This window comes from Papaver somniferum, unplaced genomic scaffold (assembly GCF_003573695.1).
Source record: "Papaver somniferum cultivar HN1 unplaced genomic scaffold, ASM357369v1 unplaced-scaffold_123, whole genome shotgun sequence".
Taxonomy (NCBI): Eukaryota; Viridiplantae; Streptophyta; class Magnoliopsida; order Ranunculales; family Papaveraceae; genus Papaver; species Papaver somniferum.
The window spans coordinates 3,349,466-3,366,920 of record NW_020621381.1 but is presented as its reverse complement, the minus strand read 5'-3'; the positions used below and the strand labels follow the sequence as shown (position 1 = coordinate 3,366,920).

The following is a 17,455-nucleotide window of genomic DNA, read 5'->3' as shown; positions in this document are numbered from 1 at the left end:
CATTTACAGGAATTACAAGGAAATCCGATCACCGGAACGATAAATGGCTGAAGGAAGGAAAAATGATGTTTGACACAAAAATGAGCAAAGTCACCGGCAGCAATAGAACCTAAAAATGTAGCCTGGCATGGTATGTTTATATTAGCACTACTAAATCCCGGCCCACTAGAGATTGAAAAGGAAGTAAGACGTGTCATTTCTCTCACCACAACAATCCCGTGTTTGGTTCTCTTATCTAAAGAGGAGGCTCTCGAACAACATCTTATTTTCTTACCAAAATGAATTTAACAGCAAAAGATTTGGGGGTTTTGTAGTTCAATAAATTGGGAGTTGTTCTTGAGATAGTAAGGATTAGTGGATCTGTGCCTTGATTAAATGGTTGCTGGAAGTTGAAATTAGAAGATCAGGTGGGGAAAATCAAATAGAAGGGTTTCTGTTCATGGAGATGATGATTATGGTGATGATTAGTGTCCTTCAAATTGAAAAGGAAGATGGAGATTTTACAGAAGCAACTCTTGTAAATGTTCATGGAAGCAGCTCTCTGTTAGGTGATGTTGTACGTGGTCGAATGGGTTCTCTGGTTAATCGATTTGCAGTCGGTGTTGATTTGAGATTGGAAGCAAAGCTGGGGCATCGATGGGGGTTCTCATGTAGGTACGCAACAGGGGTTTCTTAGGCAACAACGATGGGAATTGATTAGGGGTTCGAAACTGAATCCATCTGTGAAGAATTGCTCGAGTTATACATTGAGTTGCATGCGGTGGTGTTCAATTCTACAACAGCAACATCAATTGAAAATTGATCATCATTTGGATTAATTTTGGAGGTGGAATTGAGGTTGGAATATCAATAAGGAATACAGTGGGCAACTCTAAATTGAGGGCTTAGTTTGACTTCCCGAGACAAGGATTTCTGGTGGTGGTATTCGCTGCTGAAGTATTGGTATTTTTGGTGATGGTTTAACAACAACGACAAGGGGTTTAATCTGATGGTGTGCTCGAGCTAGCTGGATATGGGAAGCAGCATCTGCGGCATCAGGGAGAAAGGAATGTGTTGCCATGAACAAGAGGCAGTGGTGATGATTTGACTGCAACATCAATGGGGTCTCTGTAGTTCGACAGCATCAACATAGTGAGTCTCGTTTGCAGCAATAACAGCATGGAGAAGAAGATAGGGTCTGTTGGTTGAATGGGATGGAGAGTGAACTTGCAGTATTGTGGTTGCATTGGTTAGTTGGTCTGAAATGGTCGTGGCAAGTGATGCTAAGATGGTGGTGTGTTGGTTTAGCTTGTGCAACTAGTGGGAGACGAGTGATTTCAGATTACAGCTCTTGTATCTCGGCTAAGAAGGAGGTTGTGGTTTGTCTGTTGGATGTTGATGGATTACGGAATTGAATGAGGCCGGAATTAAGGGAACATCGAACTCAGATTCTGCTTGAATCGGTTTTGCCTAATGCTGTTCGTGATGGGATAAAGTCAAATACAGGTAACTGATTTAATCTATCTTTAGAAAGAAACTGGAGGAATACAAAATGAAGAGATGAATATGATTGGTTCAGGTCTTTTTGGCTTGAAGATAGGACTAATTTGTTGAATCAGTAAGTCAGAGAACAAGTCTCAGCAATTGTGTATTCAGCAGTTGTGTATAAAGGAGGACAGTCATCAACCAAGAAGGGTACGATTGAAGACTGCAATCTTAATTTTCTTATGCTTCTATTCATTCTCAGTTCTTTTTAGTTCTCTTGTGTGTTAGAGTTTTTGATTTAATATTTTTTATGGCTATCTACAAAACAATGAGAAGCTAAACCCCTCTCCGCCAAGACAAGAGGGGAAGCTTAATGGGTTCAATGTTCTTAAGTAATCATCGATAAATCATTTTAATGCTTAATCCATTTCATCTTTGTTTGATTGCTATTTTGTGCTGAGTGTGTCTATAAACTTCTTAGATTTAATGTGATTTCCGGATACATTGAATGTTATGAAATCCTTGTGATATTTCTCAATTGGGCTTTGTATTTAGAACATAATATCAATCTTATGTAATGGTATCTTTAGTTGAACTCAGAGTTATATTTGTCGTATCTTCCGGGTAGAGCAGATTACTATCTGTCTCTATTCGAGTTATCATTTGATGATATAAGAACTTGAAGGCCATTAGGTGGAACCTCGTGTCTTGGTAGATTTACATCAACTGTTACCTTTTACAATTATTTCATGTTGTATTCTTAAATACAACTCAACTACATTATTGCTTTGCTGAATAATTCTCTTGAAACACCTGCAATCTCTGTGGTTCGAACACGACTATACAACACTTCTTTATCTTTGATACTCTCAAAAGAGTGATCAAATTTTGGTGCCGTTGCCGGGGATTGTTTAGTGTTCCTTAAAATTAAGTTCTGCATCGGTTTATTTTTAGTTTTGTTTTAGAGTTTGCTGATTTCTGTTGCTTCATAACAGGGAGTAAGATAGCTCTAAAGACTTGGCGACACTAGGAGCTGCTACGGGTGCGGGGAATCAATGTCGTTGTTTCAGTTGTGATTAGGCTGAAATATTGTCGAAATCACAACCATTTGGGTAACGTTGTATCTGTTTCTTGTTTCTTTTGTGTATGCAATATTATAGGTCTGATCAATTGAATCGATTAGTTAGATTTCACCGTTTTGCTAATTGGGTATTAGAGAATCACCCTAGTCATCCAATGGAAGGTGAAGCTGAGAGATTAGCGGCTGAGGCTGAAGCTGCTAGAATAGCTGTTGAGGCCGCAACCAATGCTGATGGACCTAGAACCCTTAAGGATTATTTGCAGCCGGAAAGTACTTCTACACCTTCTTGTATAGTTCTTCTGATTAATGCTGGCAATGTGTCGATTAAGTATGGGCAGATACAAGCACTTCCTAAGTTTCATGGATTGGACTCCGAGAGTCCATACATACATTTAAAAGAATTTGATGAGGTCTGTACTACTATGCAATTTGTTGTTGTGACTCAAGATGTTGTAAAACTGAAATTGTTTCCATTTTCTCTAAAGGAGAAAGCTAAGACTTGGCTGTATTCTTTGCGACCAAATACCATTAGGACATGAAATGAAACGACTAGAGAGTTTCTGGAAAAAAAAAATTCCTATTCATAAAAGCATCACTCTTCGCAAAAATATTATGAATTTTTCTCAAAATGAACATGAGCCTTTTTTCGAGTGTTGGGAGAGGTTTAAAGACTTACTTTCTAGCTGCCCTCATCATGGTTATGAAATTTGGAGAGTTATTAACTTCTTTTATGAGGGTCTGAATTCTGGTATGCGTCAGTTTGTTGAGATGATGTGTAATGGGAAATTTCTGAATAAGTCACCTGATGATTCTTGGAGTTATTTCGATTCGCTAGATGAAAATGCCCAAAATTGGGATATTTCAGGCACAACAGATAGAAATAAGTCCAAACCCTTAGCTAGCTCTAGGCCTGGAATGTATGTGCTGAGTGAGGAAGATGATTTGAATACTAAAATTGCTAGCTTGCATAGGAAAGTTGATGCGATTCAGAAACCAAATGTAGTTAAGGTAGCTGACTCGGTAGAACATGCATGTGGTATTTGCGAAAGTCTGGAACACTACACTAAGGATTGTCCTACAATCCCAGCATTTCAAGAAGTGTTACATGACCAAGAAAATGCCATGAATACGTACAAAAGACCTTTTAGCTCACCTTATTCGGAAACACATAATCCTAATTGGCGAAATAACCCTAATTTCAGTTGGAGAAATGGTCCTACTATGAATGATGTTAATGTTCCTCAAGGGTCTTCATCTAGTAATCTTTATGTGCCACCTGATAAGAAGACTCTTGAGGATACTTTATAAACTTTTATGCAGGGACAGACTCAAATAAATCAGAATACCTTGCAGACTTTGGATGAACTGAAAACTAGCATAGGACGTATTGAATCACGTCTCAATGTTAGGGAGAAAGGACATTGCCTGCCCAAACTCTACCTAACCCGAAAGACCAGTATGAAACTAATAATGCTAATATTGAACAAGCTAAAGTTGTTACAACACTTAGAAATAGTAAGGTGATAGAGACTCCGATGAAGGTAAACGAACCTGAGAAGTATCCAAAACCCAAGGGTGGTGACTGTCACAGTGATACTGAAAATGAAAATTCTGATGTTGATAAGAAAATGCATGCTCCATTTCCTCATCGTTTATTGTCTACTAAACCATTGGCTGATAATAAGGATGTTCTTGATATTTTGCAGCAGGTGAAAGTTAACATTCCTCTCTTGAGTGTGATTAAGCAAATTCCAGCGTATGCCAAGTTCATAAAGGATCTTTGCACCATCAAAAGGAAACATAATATGCATAAAAAGGCATTCCTCACGGAACAATTGCTATTCTTAAACACAACACTCCTCCCAAATATAAATATCCGGGATGCCCTACTATTTCTTGTATAATAGGGGATTTCGTGATCAAACAAGCACTTATGGATTTGGGAGCTAGTGTAAACCTCATACCTTTCTCGGTTTAATAAAAGTTGAGATTAGGTGAATTAAAACCCACCTCAGTCTCTCTACAACTTGCAGACACATTAGTTAAAGTACCGAGAGGGGTAGTTGAGGATTTGTTAGTTCAAATCGATAAATTTTACTATCCAGTGGAGTTTATTGTTTTGGATACTCAACATATGGTTAATGCTAGTAATGAAATACCTATCATCTTAGGTTTTCCTTTCCTTGCGACTGCCAATGCTTTGATTAATTGTCGAAACGGTATAATGAATCTTTATTTTGGTAACATGACCGCTGAATTAAACATCTTTGATGCATGTAAATACCCAAGTGGTAATGATGATATTCATGAGGTTAGTATGATTGAAACAATTGTGCAGGAAAATTTATCTCATCTAGAAGCTAGGGATGCATTAGAAGCCAGCCTTCTTAACCTTTTGGATTTCGATGAGGATGGATCCATTGAAGAAGTCAATTCCTTACTGGATTCATCCCCATTTCTGGATAAAGATAAGTGGCGGTCTAGATTTGAATCATTTCCAATCAGTGAGACCAAGCCACTATCCTCATCCATATAATTCCCAAAGCTTGACCTTAAGCCACTTCCTAGTGACCTGAAATATGTTTTTTTGGGTCAAAATGAAACATTTCCGGTAATTATATCGGATGAACTTAGTGAAGAGCAAGAAGTGATGCTTTTAGATGTTCTTAGGAAGCACAGAAGTGCGTTAGGATGGACTATTGCAGACCTGAAAGGAATTGACCCTAGTATTTGTACGCATAAGATTAATTTAGGAGAGAATGCAAGACCTTGTCGACAAGGTCAGCGTAGGTTGAATCCTCACATGAAAGATGTTGTTAAAGCTGAAATTCTTAATCTATTAGATGTAGGTATGATATATCCTATTTCTGATAGTGAATGGGTCAGTCCAACCCAATTAGTTTCTAAGAAATCTGGTATTACAGTTGTTGAAAATGAAAATCATGAACTGATTCCAACTCGGAAGGTCACTGTTGGTGTGTTTGCATTGATTATCGCAAGTTGAATTCTGTTAGTAGTAAAGATCATTTTCCTTTGCCGTTTATTGATGAAATTCTTGAGAGACTTGCAGGTCATAAGTTCTATCGCTTTCTCGACGGATACTCGGGATACAATCTAGTGGAGATTGCTCGAGAAGATCAGGAAAAGACGACTTTTACATGCCCGTATGGAACCTTTTCATATAGACGAATGCCCTTTGGGTTATGCAATGCACCAGCAACGTTCCAATGTCTCATGCTAAGTATTTTTTCTAATATGGTTGGTAAGAATTTGGAGGTATTTATGGATGATTTCTCAATCTTTGGTGATAGTTTTACTGATTGCTTGCATCACTTAGAGTTAGCTCTGATTCGTTGCACTGAAACAAATCTTGTTCTTAACTGGGAAAAGTGTAACTTTATGGTGTATAGAGGAAATGTCCTAGGTCATGTTATTTCATCTCAGGGACTTGAGGTAGATAAAGCTAAAACTGACCTGATTTCACATTTGGCAGACCCAAAGAATGTTAAGGAAATAAGGTCTTTTCTTGGACATGCAGGATTTTACCGAAGGTTTGTTAAGGACTTTTGTAAAATCTCCAGGCCCCTGTGCAATCTCTTATCAAAAGACAAAGACTTTGTGTTTGATGAACAGTGCAAGATAGCTTTTGAAAAGCTAAAGACCTTATTGACTACAACTCCAATCATTTAACCACCTAATTGGTTGTTACCATTTGAGATAATGTGTGATGCTAGCGACTTTGCGATTGGAGCTGTTTAAGACAGAGAGTTCAAAAGTTACCATGTGTTATTTATTATGCAAGACGTACTTTAAATGATGCACAATGTAACAATTCCACTACGAAAAAGGAGTTTTTGTCTGTTGTGTTTGCTTTGGATAAGTTCAGGTCATATCTAGTCGGATCTAAAGTTATTGTGTACACTGTCCATCCTTCCCTTAAGCATATTTTGTTAAAGAAAGATGTGAAACCTATACTGATTTGGTGGGTACTTCTGTTGCAAGAGTTCAACCTAGAAATCAAAGATAAGAAAGGATTTGAGAATGTGGTGGCTGATCATCTATCTAGGATAGTACTTGAGTCGTCTTTTCAAAGTGATGTGGTTGAAACTTTTCCTGATGAGCAGTTGTTTAGTGTGTCACTAATACCTTGGTATGCAGACATCGCAAACTATCTTGTTGTAGGTTACATTCCAGCTCATTGGACTCAACAAGACAAGACAAAGTCCTTTGCTGAAGTGCAAACCTTTCTGTGGGATGATCCATTTCTGTTTAAAGTTTGCCCAAATCAGCTGATTCGAAGGTGTGTACCAGAATTTGAACATCAAAGTATCTTGAGTTTCAGTCATTCTAGTGCATGTGGAGGACATTTCTCAGGTAAGAAAACTGCCCTGAAAATTCTGCAATGTGGTTTTTATTGGCCGACTCTTTTCAAAGATGCATACTTGTTTTGCAAAGCATGTGAAAGATGCCAAAAGGTAGGAAGAAATTCTCGACGAGACATGATGCCGTTAAATCCTATTTTGATTGTCGAAATTTTTGATGTATGGGCATAGACTTTATGGGCCCATTTCCTTCTTCTTATGATTATCAATATATATTGGTTGTTGTTGACTATGTATCTAAATGGATAGAAGTTGTTTCTTGCAGGGATAATGATAGTCGGGTTGTTACTAAGTTTCTGAAAGAGAATATTTTATCTAGATTCGGCACCCCTAGGGCTATTATTAGTGATAGAGGTACTCATTTTTGTAACAAATCCTTTGAAAAGCTAATGAAATCATATGGCATTACTCATAAAGTAGCTACATTATATCATCCTCAAACGAGTGTTCAAGTAGAAGTGTCCAACAGATAGATAAAATTTATATTGCATAAGATTGTAAACCCAAATCGCAAGGATTGGTCACTACGACTTACTGATGCGTTGTGGGCTTATAGGACAAATTTTAAAACTCCATTAGGAATATCACCTTATAGGCTTGTATTCGGAAAAGCATGTCATTTACTTGTAGAGTTAGAACACAAAGCTTGTTGGGCAATCAAAAAGCTTAATTTTGACCTAGATAAGGCTGGTGAACAAAGGAAATTGCAGCTGAATGATCTCGAAGAAATCAGAAACGAGGCTTATAATACTTCCAGAAACTATAAAGCTAAAATGAAAATGTTTCATGATAAGCATATTATTAGGAAGACATTTGAACCTTTAGATAAAGTTCTTCTTTATGATCCTCGTTACATTTATTTCCTGACAAGCTTAAATCTCGATGGACAGGTCCATTTATTGTTAAGAATGTCTTTCCTAACGGTACTGTTGAGATTGAAAATCCAAATAATGTCAATATTTTTAAGGTTAATGGGCAGAGGTTGAAGCCTTTTTTGGAATTTGTGAATCTATAAGTCGATACCACGACTCTGAAGGATCCTTCTTATGTTTGAATGGATGTGTTTTGCAGATGTCTGGCTGGAGACATAAAATTCAGCGCTTTAGGGAGACAACCTCTTGTGTTTGTGGGTATCACAGTTATAAGCCCTCACGAGACAAAACTCGTCCTCTTGTGATATTGAGGTTTAAAGGCTTGTTGCATGGGCTAAATACAACCGAAGTGACCTGCAACAGTGGTAAAACAATGTAGTTTTATTTTATTTTCTTTCTTTTCTTTATCATGAATAATATGTTTGTGCTTGGATGATTACCCCTTTCCACCTTTGAACTGTTTTTAACCACTGCCACATTGGGGACAATGTAGAAATTAGGTTGGGGGGTAAATTAAATCCATGCTTTTCTGATTCTCTCTGCACATTTCAGGTTTCATTGTTTCATTGTTTGCCTGTACATTTTAATGCTTAAAAAAAGTGAAAATTTTACATGATAAGATCAGCTGTTTAGCGGTCTTTCTACACCACTGTTTAGTGGTTTTGTCTAGCTGTTTAGCGGACACCTTCAATCCAGCTGTTTAGCGGATTTGACTTGTTGTTTAGCAGACATTGCTCAATCACTGTTTAGTGGTTCCGTCTAGCTGTTTAGCAGACGTCTCTCCATATCCATCTATGTAGCAGATATAATTTTTTCTTCTTTTGCTCGGGACTAGCAAAATGTAAGTGTAGGGGAGTTTGATAAGCACGTATGTGCTACAATATTTACACTAGCTAGGTCTCGTTTATTGGCTAATAATACTATTTTGAGTCATTTACAGGAATTACAAGGAAATCCGATCACTGGTATGTTTATATCAGCACTACTAAAGCCCGGCCCACTAGAGGTTGAAGAGGAAGTAAGACGTGTCATTTCTCTCACCACAACAATCCCGTGTTTGGTTTTCTTATCTAAAGAGGAGGCTATCGAACAACATCTTCTTTTCTTACCAAAATGAATTCAACAACAACGAATTTGGGGATTTTGTAGTTCAATAAATTGGGAGCTGTTCTTGAGATAATAAGGATTGGTGGATTTGTGCCTTGATTAAATGGTCGCTGGAAGTTGAAATTAGAAGATCAGGTGGGGAAAATCAAATAGAATGGTTTTTGTTCATGGAATAATGATTATGGTGATGATTGGTGTCCTTCAAATTGATAAGGAAGATGGATATTTTACAAAAGCAACTCTTGTAAATGTTCATGGCATCAACTCTCTGCTAGGTGATGTTGTACGTGATCGAATGGGTTCTCTGGTTAATCGATTTGCAGTCGGTGTTGATATGAGATTGGAAGCAAAGCTGGGGAATCGATGGGGGTTCTCATGTAGGTAGGCAACATGGGTTTCTTAGGCAACAACGATGGGAATTTATGAGGGGTTCGAAACTGAATCCATCTGTGAAGAATTGCTCGAGTTATACATTGAGTTGCAGGCAGTGGTGGTCAATTCTACAACAACAACATCAATTGAAAATTGATCATCATTTTGGATTAATTTTTGAGGTGGAATTGAGGTTGGAATATCATTAATCAATACAGTGGGCAACACTAAATTGAAGGCTTAGTTTGACTGCCCGAGACAAGGATTTCTGGTGGTGGTATTCGCTAATGAAGTGTTGGTATTTTTGGTGATGGTTTAACAACAACGACAAGGGGTTTAATCTGATGGTGTGCTCGAGCTAGCTGGATATGGGAAGCAGCATCTGCGGCATCAGGGAGAAAGGAATGTGTTGCCATGAACAAGATGCAGTGGTGATGATTTGACTGCAACATCAATGGGGTCTCTGCAGTTCGACAACATCAACAAAGTGAGTCTCGTTTGCAGTGATGTGATTTGTAGGTAGTGGTAAAAGTGGTTCGATTCTCAGACTTGTGAAGGATATTAATTAGACTTAAATTCTAATATTAAAATAAAAACTCACTAAAAATTATAGGAAACTCAATCAAAGTTGATATCAATATTAAAAGAACACTGAGGCTAAGATTCCACTATTTTCCAAGTTCAAAGTGATTAAACCAATACTTATATTTATGCAATTTTCTCGTTTAATTTGATTCTAAAATATTGCAACAAGTAGATTTTCAAAAGTAATAATTGTAAATACCAAGTATGAAGCATAAAAAGTCTTAAAACTAAGCATACTCCATCAAAATAAATCACAATCACTAAAATAAAAATCACATTCAATAATAGTTCAAGGCAAATAATAATATAATTATTGCAAATAAAAAGATAAAATAGAATATACCACTTTTTGTTGGAAAAATAGCTTCCTCTATCGCCTCAGCAATGTGGTTTAGCTTTTCATATTAACCATGTTCTCAAAGTATGTTTTTATAGCTCAAAAGTGTACAAGGAGGTGAAAAAGTGATAACACAGCCGATTCGCAACAGTGTGAAGGTGTTGCAGAATCTCTGTTACAAAGAGGAAACAGTAGCTAAAGACCTAATGCAATTACTGTAGATAAGCGATACATGGGTTCTGATGTTGAATAGCGATAGTGTTCTGCGACAGATACTTTTGCGTCAATGTTCTTCGTGTTCTTCCTCTTCCTCTTCAGCAGCAGAATATTTTATTTTCCTGCAACTCGATCTCTGGAGCTGTGTGGTGTTCTAAACTTCTCCTAAGGTTTCATACCCCCTATATGAGACTCAAAACAACTTATATATACTCTACAGGTGACGATATTTCGAGAAATATTTCAATTATCTTCCCGTTCTTTTCTCTGCAAGTCACGGATTTTTCTTCACAGAAAGTTACAGATTCTTTCCCTTTTCTTCTCTGGTTTCCGTCGTCAACCCTCTTCTTAGGATATAATCAAATCCAACAGGTGATATTCTCTTCCCTTTCTGTACGTATTTACTAAAAATAAATCAACTTCCCATAATTTCTCTCTTGCCCTGTTTTCACGAGAACCACATCACAACTTTTCATGGTTCGATTCAAACTCTACTACCACCCCTGTTTTGTAGCAACAGGTTAATTCGAGTCATATCCATGAAAATATCCAGCATAATCCACGTAACTTTTCAACAACAAAAAACCCGAGATTATATCACTTTCCTGTTTTGCTTCATACTAACAATCCAGCCCAAGTTCATCGAATAAAACACCCATACACGCCCTGTTTAGTCCACTGAAGCCTAACCCAAGAGAATTCAACGGTTGAATCTCTCCATAATCGTTCCAAAATCAAACCCTAAAATATGCTCCGTTGTAAAAATAATTCCCACCAAAACTGATAATTTAAATGTAGAAGATGGTCGCCCTTATCCAGAGTAGGGTTGCGATTAGCAGCTTCCTGGAAATGTGGTGCCCTTTAGTAATTAGGTTACCCCTTATCCAAAGTGAGGGTCCGAATAGCAAATGTCCTCCCATGAACGCAAATAACACTTTTCGAGTCAATTTCGCCGCAAAATCTTATTTTTCCAAAAACACCTACAAAGACATAAAAAGCCAATATAAATACAAAATCGAGCACTAACAATATACATAATTGAGAACAAAATAGACATATAAATATGTCTATCAAATACCCCCAAACTTATTATTTGCTAGTCCTCGAGCAAATCAAATCTAGAAAATAAAATCCTAACTCATTGTCGCAGGAAACGTCGATTGCATTTAGCATATGCAATAAGCCTTTAAACCCCTAGGTGTCTCTAGTGGCGGCGTGTTTTCTCCGGAGGGCTTACCAGAGGTATACCCACAAAACCTTTATACTCCAGACCCTAGCTATCTACACAGAACCTTGGAAGTCACTAAAGAATCTCCTTGGTTGGCATACTTATTGACTACATGAGGAGGTACCCTGATGCGAAATTCCAATTGTTGTACACGAGTTTGCACTCTAGCATACTAAAATTCATATATAAGTGACAGAGATCTACTCAGATAGTCGCACTATGGACATCAATATCCGGAGTCAAAACTAATCACATGGATAGATCAAGAAGATGGATATAGAGAAAAACACAGATGGTTTTCATGTTTACTAGGTGAACGGTGTTTCTCATATCTGTCTGAAGGCCTCCGCCAAAATGAACCTATCCAAATGGACTGAGATACTAGTCTGACTAATATCAACACACTGCATATACAAGGGAACCAGTGATTGATAATCCTAACTTTAGGTCAACACACTAGCATATACAAGGGTACCAGTGGTTGACTTTATTGAATTTATTTCGGTTGGTCTGATGGTCTGGTCTCAGTTTCTCTCTCTCTTTTTTTTCCTCTTTTTTTTTTTTTTTGATCTCAATCACTCTAATTCACCCTAGCATTGGTAACAACTTGAATCGTGAGCCCCATCTAATCACTTAGAGAAACATAGTTTAAAAATAAAACAAAATAAAAATAGAAGTGAAAAGGACTCAACGAGATATGGTGAAACTATCATGTTATTTCTAACACCTGAGCTCTGTGCTTTTATGAATAGACTCTTTAGATGTTGATATCAAGTCAGATTGGTTCCTCAACTCCTACAACCAAAATGCTTCCATCCACTTAGATTGGTTAGTGTCATCCTCAATAGGGATAAATTTCTAGGATCTGGAGTTTATTTATTGCAACGAAAAGGTAACAAAGGTTCTACCCCACCCCCAAACTTAAATTTAACATTGTCCTCAATGTTTATAATTAAAGAACAATACCAAAAATATAAGTAACATGAGGAAATAGTAAAGAGAGAAGTCGGAAAGATAGTACCTGGGTGAAGTGTAACCATAAACCTACAAAAATATTATACAACATACAAAATCGCCTCGATGGTCAATCAAGGTAAACAGGGTCCTCCAGAGGGACCTCCTCAACATCACCTGTAGGAAAAGGCTCTAAAAAGGGCTTCAATCGCTGACCGTTAACCTTCGAAGAACTACTACCATCTGGTGTCTCAATCTCAACAGCGCCATGAGAAAAACAGTACGGACCACAAAAGGACCGGTCCACCGAGAGCGCAACTTCCCGGGGAATAGATGCAAACGAGTGTCATACAGAAGAACTTTTTGACCTGGAGAAAATGACTTTCGTAAAATATTCCTATCATGCACAAGTTTCATTTTGTTCTTATACTCCTTAGCACTATCGTATGCATCTCTACGAATCTCGTCCAACTCATTGAGCTGGAGCTTTCTTTGAGCTCCTGCCTTGTCAAGTGAAAAGTTTAAGTTCTTAATAGCCCAATAGGCTCGATGCTCTAACTCAACAGGCAGGTGACATGCCTTGCCAAACACTAAACGATAAGGTGACATTCCAATGGGTGTCTTAAACGCAGTACGGTAAGCCCATAAGGCATCAGTAAGCCTCGACCAGTCTTTATTTGGATTAACTTTTCTCTAGAATACGTTTAATTTCCCTATTGGAAACCTCTACCTGACCACTAGTCTGAGGGTGATATGGGGTTGCTACTTTATGGGTAATACCGTATTGTTTCATTAAAAGAGCAAACGGTCTATTACAAAAGTGTGAACCTCCATCACTAATTATAGCTCGCGGCGTACCAAAACGTGTAAGTATATTCTCTTTCAAAAACTGGACTACGACCCTGTGGTCATTCGTTTTACACGGAACCGCCTCAACCCACTTAGACACATAGTCTACAGCGACAAGTATGTAAAGATAACCAAACGAAATAGGAAATGGACCCATAAAATCAATGCCCCACACATCAAAGACCTCAATCACTAAAATAGGGTTCAAAGGCATCATATTTCTACGGGAAATGGTTCCTAACTTCTGGCAACGCTCACAAGAAACACAATGACTATGGGAATCTTTAAACAACGAAGGCCAGTAAAATCCACACTGCAAAATCTTAGCAGCAGTCTTCTTAGCACTAAAATGACCCCCACATGCATGTTCATGACAAAAGGAGATAATACTAGACTGGTCACTCTCAGATACACATCTCTAATAATATGGTCCGGACAATACTTAAACAGATAAGGATCGTCCCAAAAGAAATGCTTAACCTCGGCTAAAAACCTAGAACGATCTTGCTTACCCCAATGTTGAGGTTCGACCAGTAACAAGATAATTCACTATTTTGCATACCAAGGTGATTGGGAAACAGAGAACAATTGTTCATCAGGAAAGTCCCTTATAGGAAGGGAATACTAGGGGAACTAACAACTAGCCTAGACAAGTGGTCTGCTACTACATTTTCTGCACCCTTTTGTCTCTAATGTCTGGACAAAATTCTTGTAACAAAGGATCCATCTAATCAATCTAGGTTTGGTATCCTTCTTAGACAAAAGGTATTTCAAAGCAGCATGATCGTATAGATTACGATCTTAGAACCTAATATAGGATCTAAACTTATCCAAGGCAAACACGATGGCTAGCAATTCCTTCTCGGTAGTTGTATAGTTCATTTGGGCATCATTCAGAGTTTTGCTAGCATATAAATCACATGAGTAATTTGTTTTCTCGCTGACCTAACACGACGCCTATAGCATAATCTGAAGAATCACACATAATCTCAAAGGGTAGGTTCCAGTTAGGTGCCTGGACTATCGGGGCAGTAGTGAGTAAAGTTTTAAGCTTATCAAAGACAAACTTAACATCTTTTGCAAGCAAATTGCAAAGAGGTCTAGAAATCAAGCTAAAATCCTTAATGAATCGACGGTAAAAACCTGCATGCCCTAGGAATGACCTAATATCTTTTACGGTTTTTGGGACCTGTAAAGTCTTAATAAGGTCAACTTTGGCTTTGTCTACCTCTATACCCTTTGAAGAGACGTGTGCCCTAAACAATTCCTGAAACCATGAAATGGCATTTTTCCCAATTAAGCACTAAATTTTCCTTACACCTAGTCAACACTAATGTCAAATGATGCAAGCACTCATCGAAAGATGAACCAAACACTGAAAAATCATCCATAAAGACCTCTAAAACCGTTCTACCATATCAGAAAATATGCTCATCATACAACGCTGAAAAGTTGCAGGGGCATTACATACCCGAAAGGCATGCGTCTATACGCAAAGGTACCAAAGGGACAGGTAAAAGTGGTTTTCTCTTGGTCTTCTGGGGCAATAACGATCTGATTATAACCGGAGTAGCCATCTAAGAAGCAATAGTGACTATGTCCAGCTAATCGCTCTAGCATTTGGTCGATAAAAGGAAGGGGAAAGTGATCCTTCCTTGTGACCTTGTTCAATTTCCTATAGTCAATACACACACGCCATCCCGTGGTCACTCGGGTTGGGATTAATTCATTATTATCATTCTGGACTACAGTGATACCTGATTTCTTGGGGACAACCTGAACAGGGCTGACCCACTTACTGTCTGAAATTGGGTAAATAATACCCGCATCTAACAACTTAAGCACCTCTTTTCGAACTACCTCTTTCATGTTAGGGTTCAGTCGACGTTGCATCTCCCTAGAAGGTTTGGAGTCTTCCTCTAAATGAATCTGATGCATACACACAGTAGGACTTATACCCTTAATGTCTGCTATAGTCCACCCTAAAGCTTCCTTATTGTCTTGAAGTACATTTACTAGCCTACTTTCCTGATCACTATCCAAATCGGAAGCTACAATCACAGGTAAAGTCTCAGATGGGCCTAAAAACACATACTTTAGAGTATCGGGTAGTGGTTTAAGGTCCAACTTTGGGGGCTCTTCTAAAGAAGGAATTAGGGTAGTCTCAGAAACTGGTAACGGTTCGAACCTATTTCCATCTATCAGTGTCTAACACAGGGGTAGAATCTAATAGAGCATTCACCTGTTCAATAGTGCTATCGTCGTCAAAATCTAAACCAAAATGGGATAGACAACTTTCTAATGGGTCTTCAGACAAATGTTTGGTAATGACTCCTGAACTAAGGCTTCTATCATGTTCACCTCTCAACACATGTGTCATCTAGCTCATGAGGTTGCTTACTGACATTAAAAATGTTCATCTCCATAGTCATATTACCAAAAGATAAACTCATCACACCATTTCGACAGTTAATGATCGCATTAGACGTAGCTAAAAATGGGCGACCTAAAATCACAGGTATCTGGTTCTCTGGGTCAGGGACAGGTTGGGTATCTAGGACCACGAAATCCACTGGATAAATAAACTTGTCGACCTCAATAAGAACATCCTCGATAACACCTCGAGGGATTTTAACAGACCTATCAGCTAACTGCAGTGTCATCTGAGTAGGTTTCATTTCACCAAGTCCTAGTAAGTATACATGGAATGGCAGTAAGTTCACACTGGCTCCTAAGTCAAGTAAAGCTTTTTCTACCCGGAAGTTACCTATTGTGCAAGCAATGGTAGGAGAACCTGGGTCTTTGTACTTTGGAGTTGTGGTGTTCTGAATGATTGAACTTACGTGACTAGCTAAAAAGGCTTTCTTATGGACGCTAAGTTTTCGCTTTCGCGTACACATATCCTTAAGGAACTTGGCATAAGCAGGAATTTGCCTAATTGCATCTAATAAAGGAAGGTTTATGGTAACTTGCTTAAAAACCTCCACTATGTCATTAAAGTTCGATTCCTTTTGTTGGTACTAATAGCTGAGGAAATGGGGCTCTAGGCTAAAATCAGACCTTTCAGGAACCGAATTCACATCATCAGAAACTTTATCAGTCCTCAGCTACTGGTCCTGAGAGGTGAGTGAGGGGTGAACTACAGTATGTTCACTATCGGGCATGGTTACCTTATTGTCTACAACTCTACCACTTCTAAGGGTTCTAACAGCATTCAATTGATTCGATGGTTTTGCACCTAATTCATGAACTCCTCTAGGGTTGGGTTGTGTTTGACTAGGAAACTTACCTTTTTCTCTCAAAGAATCACTTATCAGACCAACCTGGGTTTTTAACTCGGAAATAGCCTGACTATTTCTTGTCCTATCCTGTTACTAGCTTGTAGACTTGTTCTACGGATAACTGAATTTTGCAGTTTGCTGAGTTAACAAGGCGAGAGATTCCTCTAAACTTAGGATTTTCTTATCTGACTGATTCTGAAACTGAGCTAGTCCTGAAGGATTCTTAGTATAGCCAAAACCTGGGGGAGCATTAGAATTACTAAACTGACCTTGACTTTGGCCCTTAGACCACGAAAGGTTCGGATGGTTTCTCCAACCAGGATTATAGGTTTCTGAATATGGGTCAATTTTGACGGTTATCAAATCTAGTGTTATTATAAAGAGCATTGGCTGCTCTTCAATATTCTGGCCTTCCCAAAAAGGCTCCACTCTACCACTAGTCTGGCCCACTTCTAAGGCTTCTAACCTTTTTGCTATAGCAGCAATTTTGGCATCTGATTCATAGCCTCCTTCTACCCTATTAACGTTTCCTCTACTTAAAAGAATTGTTTTCTGGGGTGCCCTACTATTTTCCCATTGCTGGGTTTTTTCGGCGATTTCATTAAAAAATTCCATCGCCGCATCAACAGTTTGGTTTTCAAATCCACCAGTGCATAGAGACTCAACCATGGTCGTTGTGGAATAATCTAAACCCTCATAAAGGATCTGAACTAGCCTAACCTTTTCT

General features: G+C 38.3%; 1 non-coding gene across 1 annotated transcript; it reads right to left on the bottom strand.

Moving 5' to 3' along the window:
* Nucleotides 1-3,142: 3,142 nt before the first annotated feature.
* Nucleotides 3,143-3,246, bottom strand: LOC113331100. Its single transcript, XR_003350699.1, has one exon. It is a non-coding gene; the product is annotated as a small nucleolar RNA R71 (small nucleolar RNA).
* Between the last annotated feature and the right edge of the window lie 14,209 nt (nt 3,247-17,455).